This window comes from Octopus bimaculoides, chromosome 3 (genome assembly GCF_046866305.1).
Source record: "Octopus bimaculoides isolate indiv1 chromosome 3, ASM4686630v1, whole genome shotgun sequence".
Classification (NCBI taxonomy): Eukaryota; Metazoa; Mollusca; class Cephalopoda; order Octopoda; family Octopodidae; genus Octopus; species Octopus bimaculoides.
This window is the reverse complement of record NC_142930.1, coordinates 490009-500398: the sequence shown is the minus strand read 5'-3', so window position 1 is coordinate 500398 and position 10390 is coordinate 490009. Positions and strand designations below refer to the sequence as shown.

The following is a 10390-nucleotide window of genomic DNA, read 5'->3' as shown; positions in this document are numbered from 1 at the left end:
GTACCTCTCAGGGCTCCGACAATTATTGGTACTACTGCTACCTTTTTCATTGACCACAACTGCTTAACTTCCCAAGCTAACCTGTCTATTATTATTATTGTTCAGTAGTTTTATTTTTATAATGTGCTTTTATTTCACTACCGAGCGCAGCTCTGTGCACCTTGGGTATGTGCTGTGGTTTGCTGTGATGCTCTTATGGTTACTGTATTGAAAATGTTTTGCGTAGGATGTGTGCAGTGCCCAGTAGTGCAATTTTCTGCATGTTATATATATTTGTAAGTCCTGGTGTTTTTGTTATGTATTTGTCTGAATATTTTTTTATTATACCTAAGGCACCTACTATGATAGGAATTGTTTCTGTTTTTAGATTCCACATTCAAGTTACCTCTATTTCCAGGTCTTTGTATTTTGAAAGTTTTTGCATTTCTTTTAGGGAAACGTTGTCATCTGCTGGTATTGATACATCAATTAGAAAGCATTTTTCTTCATGATCTTTGACAACTATATCTGGTCTATTTGCCTTAATTTCTCTATCTGTGTGTATTGGCATATCCCAGAGTATTGGAACTGATTGGTGATGCGCAGACATGCACAATCCTGGGCAGATACATCTGTGTCAACCTCCATCTCATTCAATACATCATAGACAGGGTGGGGGTAAAGATGCTCACATGGGTGGGAGCCTTATATACACAGCATCCCCTTTATACCCAGCTTGTCATGTACCCCCTTACGTACACGGCATGTCATGTACCTGTCATATACCCTGCATGTCATATACAGTAAGTGATTTATACTTGGGTACACAAAGAGGTAGACATGATTTCCCCCTTTCACACTAAATAGGTCCAGTTGTTTATGATTCTTCTTTTATCAAAACTTTAATCCTCAATTCTAACTTTTAGGAACTTCCTAATTTCTGATAATACAGAAAATCTTGTAGAAGTGGTTTTTGGGTTCAAACTATTCCTGGTTAGATTTTAAATTTGATAAAGAATCTGTAAAATGTGGTGTTACAGAAAAGTGTTACAGGTGAACACAGTTCTGGTGTTGCTGTGGTGCAGATTTTCTAAAATTTCTCAAACAATCTTTTGTAGTATCACAGACACAGTAAGTGAACGTGTAAATTTTTGAACAATTATTTACTCTTACCACATGGATAAGCCATTTCAGTCATCTAAAAACCTGTTCAGTTCACTTCTCACTTTTTTCCATTGCACAACTGTGACCTGATCACTTAAACTTTGGCAGTTTTCGTGTTTTTTACCTGGCTAAAATAGCTCTTATCTGATGCAATATTTAAACACAATTAAGGGAAAAATTATTAACAGAGCAAAATCTTTGATAGGCATAAGTGTGGCTGCATGATCAAAAAGGTTGGTTCCCGACCACATGGCTTGAGGTTCAGTCTCATGCATTGCACCTTTAGCAAGTATTTTCTTCTGTAGCACTGGGGGTCAAACAAAACCTTGAAAGTGGATTTGGGAGATGGAAACTGAAAGAAGGTCATCATATATATTTATGCTTTGGTATGTTTTTATGTGTGTATGAGTGTGTGTATGTTTGTAATTCCTTGTCTTGACATCACATGATTGTTGTAAATGAGTGTCAGTCACTCAAACAGTGTAGTTCATTTCAAATCTTCCTTGGGAACACGTCTGGCTAAGGGGAAATATTACTTTCCTTAAAAACAGGTGAAGTGACGGAAAGAGAATCTAGCTGTAAGAAACCTGGGTCAATGAATTCTGACTGACCCATGCGAGCACAGAAAAATGGAAGTTAAAAGGATGAAGATCATCATACTCAGATATATTTTATCTTTAGCATTAAAAAAAATACTCAAAACTTTTGAAGAATCACTAAAACTTGACTTACATAATATTATAAATTCTACTTCTTCTTCTCAAATGCATGGTCCACTCTGGCACTAAGAAAAGATAGAATTAAATATGTTTTATTAATTACCAGTGATTTTGTCTAAATGGAAAAAAAAAAATTCATTGTAATATTATATTCATTAAAAGCAACCAGTGAATTTAACTTTGCCTTCAGAATTAGCAGCATACATCAATCTATTTTGTATTAATTGCTTTCAACAGAGATGCAGTAATTAAGATAAAATTGATTATCATCTAATATAATCATTTTGGATTAGTATAATTCTCAAAGGATATACTTCTAAAATTAGACTCAATCTTTTTCCTGAAATCAAAACACATAAAATTGTTTCTACTTCAGATTGAAAATCTGTAAAACATTGTTCTCTTGAGAGAATAGAAATACGGCGACAGTGGCGGCAGCAGTGGTAGTGGAGGTGATGACGATGACAATGACAACGATGATGACAAATATGATGACAATGACAATAATGATGATGATGATGAGGATTATGTTAATGACAATGACAATGATGATGATGATGATGATTCTGCTGCTGATAATGATATTGATGACAAGGAGGATGAGGACGATGATGATTATTTCAATGATGATGATGACAATGATGCTGACAGTGGCAATAATCGTAGTGGTGGTGGTGGCAGTTGGGATGGTGATAATAATAATTATGATAATGATCAAAACAACAGCAAACTGCAATCAGTGAGGATCACTGATATAGTCTATTGCTCTTCTTTTTTTTAAAAAACTCTTGTTAACATTCTGAGCATCTTCAGGTGTTGACTCTCTACATTATCGCAATGAACCCTGCCATGTGCAACAATGTAGTTAATCTCATGAATTCATGCACCCCAACTTCATGACTTCTATCTATCAGTCTCTCGTAACAGTTTGTCACAGTCTCTTTCCACAAACTCAGACACAGCTATTTTGGTCAATGCCAAAAGCATAAATGTCCCAGGGTCAGATCCAGATTCCAGCAGGGGGCTCCCTTCACCCTCCCATTATCTACAAGACATTAAAACACAATAAATTCTGAATATAAAATAATAGATTAACAACTCAGATATCTTTCAGGTTATCTCCCCCAGCCACCCACCACCACCATCCCAGGCCTGACCTACAATTTATTTAACTCTAACAAGCTGGACACAATACAAGTAAATTATTAGCAAATAATTAGAGAAACAGTAAAAATGCTAATGTTTACTCTTAAATAATTATTTTTCCTCTCTCTCTCCTTCTGGGTAACCATGTCTCTCCTCTACAGCAGCACACCTATTTCTGCCCTCTTTCTTGCTAACTCTCCCCTCTTTCTCTTTCTCTCTTTCTCTCTCTCTCTCTCTCTCTCTCTCTCTCTCTCTCTCTTTCTCTCTCTCTCTCTCTCTCTCTCTCTTCCTTCCCCCCTCTCTCTCTGGCTGGGTAACCATGTAGCTCCTCTACAGCAAGACATCTGTTTCTGCCTCTCTGTTTCTCTGTCACAATCTAACCTTTTGTCATCTGACACAAGATCACCTCCCCCAATGCCCCCTCCCATCTCAAAGGTTCTTTGTCTTGCAAGTTGGCATTTCGAAGTGTATCCAATTGTAAAAACCATGCCAAAACTGACCTTGCCTACTGATGCCATGTAAAAAGCACTCAGCTATCCCACAGAGTGGGATGGTTGGGTTAGAAAGGGCATCCAGCCATAAAAAACAATGCTAAAACAGACACAGAAGCCTGGTGTGGTCTTCTGCCTGGCCAGCTCCTGTCAAACCATCCAACCCTTGCCAGTACGGAAGGAGAATGTTAAACGTTGAGGATGATGATGAAGAGGTATAGAGTCTAAGAATTAAGGTGTTTGGCTCCTGATAATAATAATGTCATGGGTTCGATTCCTGAAGCAGGTGAGACATTGTGTCCTTCAGCAAGGATCTCATTTTATGTTGCTTTAGTTTACTCAGCTGAAAATGAGTAGAAGGTGGATGCTAGTGCATCCCTATCTCCATCCAGCTGTCACATCCTGGCTGTGCCACTGGACCAAGAATGGCAGATTCAAGAGAAAGTCTCTGCTCGCTCATGATTTCATAAGCACTTAATATGTTACCAAGCAATTCTCGTTAGCAAATAATTGTTGACTCTTTTATGTGCTGTTTCCCATCCTTTCTGTTGAATTTTGGGTAAGAATATGTCTACATATACATGCTTATCTCTGGGCCAGTACTGAACTCATAAATCTTTTATTCCAGGCTCTTATCTAATCCACCACGGTTCATATTATAACCAAATTGATGGTTGTGTTTTGTAAACAAACAACATTGCTCTCAATGTTTTAACATTGAAACCAATACTTAGATTTAATCTAAAAGTATTTTTAGATGCATACCCAAATGAAGTACAGTTAATGGCAAAAACATCTCCAGATTCACCACTAAAACTTTCAACAACAACAAACACACGATGTGCACTGTTCCAAACCATAATGATAATTGAAAAAAAAAATGATAGAACATCAGCTACAGAAAAAAACATCATTACCAAATGTCTAACCTCACCAGCAACACATCAATGGTTGCATGAAATGTGGGAGGCTTTTCTGCTGCGCCCTGTATTAATCTACGTTGAACTATTGCCAAACTAGTCACGTAGACTGAATAAGATTGTATGGAATTAGTAATTCATTGCTTTTAACATACTTTTCTTGCTGTGGAAATTTTGTTAAGATTGCTAAATATGTTCATAATTATCATGCTTGGATTATTGATGACAAAAATAACATTTTTTTATAGATGGACATACAACAATACTGCTGTTACTGCTATGTTATAAGTATTTATCAGATGGTCTCTGTATTGATTTGGGAGTAATTGTTTTGTTTGTTTGTGAATAAACATGGCTTAAATGTAGAGCCTTTTATTTACGATTATTATTAGTGAATCCATTAGGCATTTTTTCTTTGAAATGTAAAATAAATAAATTAGATCTAAGTCAAGGCAAACAGACAAACCATTTAGAACATCTCATGAGTAAGCTTTTAACACCTTTTTTTTTTTTCATTAAAGCATGAGCTGGTCGTTGGGTTGGTTTTACAAAAATCATAATATTTGCATGAATTAATGGTGCTTATTTTTTTTTTCAAGTAGACTGACAAAGTACAGGGTGTTGCCAACAACACCCCACATTTTACACAACTATTCATGTGGCATTCATGAAGCTAGACAAGTGGTAATGGTAGTTTCATGTATATAATGTTCCACTGTTTTTCTAGTTGCCATCATGGCTTGGACTGGGGCACACCATGTGTTATTTGTTGAAATGCTTTTCTCCCACTGTGTGGCACCTTAGGTGAGTGTCTTCACCTATAGCCCTGGGCCAACCAAAACCTTGTGAATGGATTTAGTAAACAGAAGCACACACACACATGTGTATATGTGTTACTGTCTCCTTGTTTTGACTTCTTCCAATTGTTGTAAATGAATGTCAACACCATGCGAGTGGTATCCTTCCTTTCCAATCTTCCATAGAAAAACATGCCTTGCCATGGAAAATATAATTTTGCTTGGAAATAGATGAGAGTTGGTGACAGGAAGGGCATCTGGCTGTAGAAAATCTGCCTCAACAAACTCTGTTAGCAGAGGAAAGTGGATGTTCAATGATAATGATGATGATGATGATATATATATATGTATATTTGATAAATAAATAGAAATGACTTTTCTGATAATTTTTTCACTTTAATAATTAGTTGTTGATAAGTTTCCAAAAGGTGACTGATTGGAGTTTCTCATTAAAAGTGGTTTTCAAATTGATAATGTAGAAGACAGTGAAGACAGCATTGTAATAGAGAGACATCTGGTGTTGGAAGTGACTCATAGAGCAGAGCTGTGGGAATGAGTATAAAAGATTGTGTCTTGTTGAGGAGAGAAGACTGACAACTACTTTGTTAGCATCAAGGTTTTTTTCCTTTTCTATATCATACATTTTGTTAACAATAGCTTCATTGGTTGTAGGTTTTCAACAAGTCATACTCTTGTTCACTGCATTCCTAATAGTGAAAGGGACAAAGGAGTGTCTGAGTAACTCTGGGACAAACTCATTCATGCATGAATAAAGAAAACAGAATGAAGTGGAAATCTTACACAAATGAAACATTAATGTAAAAAAAAAGACTTGTTTTTAGTTTTCTTCCCTCATCATCATCATCGTCATCATCGTTATCGTCGTTGTTGTCATTGTCGTCATCATCATCATTATTGTCATCATTGTTGTTATCATCATCATCATCATCATCATCGTTGTCTTTATCATCATCATCATCATTGTCGTTTTCGTCATCATCAGTGTCGTTTTCGTCGTCATCATTTTAACATCCACTTTTCCATGCTTGCATGAGTCAAACAGGATTCACTGAGGTAGATTTTTTTTATGGCTGGATACTTTTCCTGTCACCAATCCTCACCTGCTTCCAAGTAAGGTGATATTTCCCCATGGCCAGGGATGTTTTTGATTGAATATTGGAAACGAACATCATTTGGCACTGATGTTCATGTGATATCAAGAATAAACACCTACACAAACCTACACATTCATACATGGATGTATATCCATCCATGTATATGTGTGTATATGTTTACACATACACTTATACAGAATGGGCTTCTTCCAGTTTCCATCTACCCACCAACCAAATAAATCTAAGGCTTTGATTGGCCTGGGATTAAAGTAGAAGCTACTTGCCCAATGCCCCATACAGAGGGGTTAGACCCCAAATCCACAAAGTTGAGAAGTAAAAGGCAAAAACATGACTGTTTTTGCCTTTTTCTTTTAATTGATTTCCATGAAATGATATTTCAGTTGTAATTTATCTGCCTTCAACATCCATGTTTTATGTTTACACAAATAAAAGAAACATTATTTAAGAATGATTAATTCCACAGAACAAATATTCTTCGACAAAAATGGATTCCTGACACAATCTGAAAATAAAAAAACAAATTAGTTATAAATGCCATTTAAAACAGTGACATCTTAAGAACCAAAAGAATACAAATAACTCAATCAATGGAATCTAGCTTTATGTCATCAGCAAGAACTGTTGGACATTCTGAATTTAACTTTTCATTGGTTTGAAAGGGAATGGTTATTGGTGTAGCAGGAAGGATAGATCAGGAGTGGTAAGTACAAACACACACACATCAACACCTGTCGTAATGCCACCTCCCACCCTATTCTGTACTACCCTGTCACTCAGTTGAGAGGTCTTGTCTTGTGAGTTACTTGCTGACCTCACATATGCCTGTGCCATGAAGAAGGCACCCAGTCCACACTCTGTAAAGTGGTTGGCATTAGGAAGGGAATCCAGCTGTAGAGACTATGTTGAAGCAGGCACTGGAGTTCATTGCCTGGATATATATGCCGAATACTCCTGGGATGTGGTGGAACAATTAAGGTGAAAGAATATGTCTCCTTAGGATGGACAGTAAATATACGTCAAGATCTGAGTAATTTGCCTGAAGTAAACATATGCTCAATCCACAGCAAAAGGCTGCATTCCAATCTCTTCAACACTTGCAGAAAAGACATGAACAAGGAGAAAGATTGGGTTTAGTGGTTAGTGTAGTGAGAGTAGATTTGGACACAATAAGGGTGATAAGAGGTAGAGACATGAGAGGGTTAGTATGCCTGAATAGCAAATGCTTACATTTGCAAGGAACAGTCTTCTGATTCTTTTGTACAAAACTGCCAACCTTAGAGCATTTACATTCAAATTAAAACCTTACAAGAACCTTTTATTACGTTATGGTGAAATGAGAGATTAACCATTTTTATACCAATCCACTTGAGACCACCCATGGTCATATGATACAAGCTTCATGCTTAAAATTAATAAAAGTCAAAACCTGATATCAAAATTTCATATCAATTTATTTTCCAAACACTAGCTTAAAAATTCTTCATCATTTCCAAAATTAATTCTACTAACAGCAATGTGTTTCAATAGAAATTTGGCAACAAAAGGGTTAAAATTGTGCGTATCGCAATGTAAAGAAACTATACACAGCCAGGTTTCATATTTGTTCAATTTAATCTTGTTTAACTCTTTTGACACCAACCCATCTGCGACTGCCCTTAATCCTATGATACAAACTAATTGTGTTATGGTGAGCTAAATTAAAACTTTCCATCAAGATTTCAATGGTCTCATATTGGATTTCCAGAGATTAAAAATGGTGGACACGAGCTTCAGATCACTCTTCAAGGATTCAGATTTAAATATTTTTAATGTCTGAATTTTGATAGTAAAATAGACATTTGTGTCTACTTTCAAGATGAAATTGGCTTAGTTACCTGAAACCGTTTTACAGGGTCCCAAAATCTCAAAAGATTTTGAATTTCAAAACTTCTATTCTTATTTTTAGGCTTCTTTGGAAAACAATTGGGACATCTATAGTCTTTTATTTTTATTTATTTCCAATTTATTCCTTGAATAAGTTGCATATACAATGCTTTGAAGGTTGAAAATGTCTTGAGCTTGAGATATCAGAGGTTAAATGTGACTCAAGATTTAACAAAATCCTGAAATGTGGCTCAGCCTCATGATTTGAATACCCATAAAATAAGAACCATACATAATGAGAACCTGAATATTTCAAAATGGACTAAAAAGAAGGACTGTAGTTTTATATCCTTGCATTTAGATACAGGATTTAAACGGAGCAGCAATCAAGCAATGCATTCACATGATGTGCTCTGACTACTGTTATGTGAGACTCCAAATACCCTCTGTCATCTCAATGGTAATGTTGCTCTAGAAGAGTTCATAAGAAGCATTGGATGTGACGTACAAGAGAGATGTCTGTGCTGGTATGGTCATGTGCTGCGTATGGATGAGGAGAGCTGTGTGAAGAAGTGCCACTTCCAAACAGTGGAAAGAACCGATGGTAGAGGAAGACCCAGGAAGACATGGGATGAAGTGGTGAAGCATGATGTTTGAACGTTGGGCCTCACAGAGGCAATGACAAAAGGCCTAGACCTCTGGCGGTATGCTGTGACTGAGAAGGCCTGGCAAATAAAGTGAGATCACAGCTGTAGCCTATGCCAGTGTCACATAACCAGCCCACTCAAAAGTACCTTAGATCGTAGGGTAACATGTCGTGCTTGAGGAGAACTATCGAGTCAAGTACATCAACATCAAAATCAAACCAAGCCACAATCAAATGGAAATTGTAGTTGTGGCTGATGCCAGCATTGCCTGTCTGGTTCCCTGTACTGGTGGCATGTAAAAAGCATCATTCAAATGTGGTTGATGCCAGCCCCCTCACCCTGAGTGGCTCCTGTGCCAGTGGCACATAAAAAGCACCATCCGAATGTGACTGATGCTAGTGCCGCCTTCACTGGCTTCTATGCCGGTGGCACGTAAAAGCACCATTCAAACGTGGTCAATGCCAGCCCCCTCTGGCCCCTGTGCCGGTTGCACATGAAGATGCACCCACTACACTCACGGAGTGGTTGGTGTTAGGAAGGGCATCCAGCTGTAGGAACCTTGTCAGATCAGATTGGAGCCTGGTGCAGCCTTCTGGCTTGCCAGACCCCAGTCGAACCATCCAACCCATGCTCGCATGAAAAACGGACATTAAATAATGATGATTATGATGATAACGATGATGAGTAACATATACAATCAACCTTGTTGTTTTGGTTTATAACTGACACTTTTTTACCTCAGCTTATTGAAAACAATGTGCCTGAGAATTAACTTCATATTATTCCTCAGAAAAATAAAATAGTTTCATTAATTCACCAACAATTTATCAGGAAAAAAATTTCCTAAATGAAAGTATTTGCCTGTGTTTATGCATGTACATGGCTATGATTGTGTATGTGTATGAAAGTTTATGTGCGATGTGAAAGTGTGCATGTGTATGTGTGCCTTCAAAGTGTAATTTCTATCTGCTAGGAGTAAGTGTGCAGCAACACTGCACTTTGTTCTGCATATATTCCTGTTGGCTAAACTGCTACAAATAGATCAATGAAAACTGGCTTTATTGACGTCAAAGCTATTGATCTGTATTGCAATATATCAGAAGGCTAGTTATGCCTCACATTTGGTCTGTATGCCTGGTACCTTATCTTCTTGCTTGCTTCCTTAACCATTAAAGATTCAAATAAATGACTGACATGCAAAGATATGTCATTCACACCATGCTCTTGAAGCTATTAATTTATGCTAATATTTTAAATTATAAGCAATATTTCTACAGATCAACGTCAAGCTATGCTTGTTGTTACTTAATCATTTATGAACATGATCACAGTAAACAGATTGACTAAAGAAAAAAAAACAAAAACATTTCTAGGAATTTATGTTATACAACTCATAGTGTAAATATCATTACTCATGATAGCTTATCTGGACATCTCTGCTTTCGTCTATATTTTTACAAGTGTGCCCGCATATGTTGTTGAGTGACCATGCAAATACATACTTTGTGTTCATGCATAAATATTATCA

General features: G+C 36.8%; 1 long non-coding RNA gene across 1 annotated transcript in view; it reads right to left on the bottom strand.

Annotated features, from left to right (window-relative positions):
* The window catches only part of LOC149136424 (uncharacterized), a 114578-nt gene that overhangs the window by 73504 nt on the left and 30684 nt on the right, over positions 1 to 10390 (bottom strand). The window contains exon 2 of the long non-coding RNA XR_016240949.1: positions 1876 to 1927. This is a non-coding gene — a long non-coding RNA (uncharacterized LOC149136424). The remainder of the gene's footprint in view (positions 1 to 1875; positions 1928 to 10390) is intronic.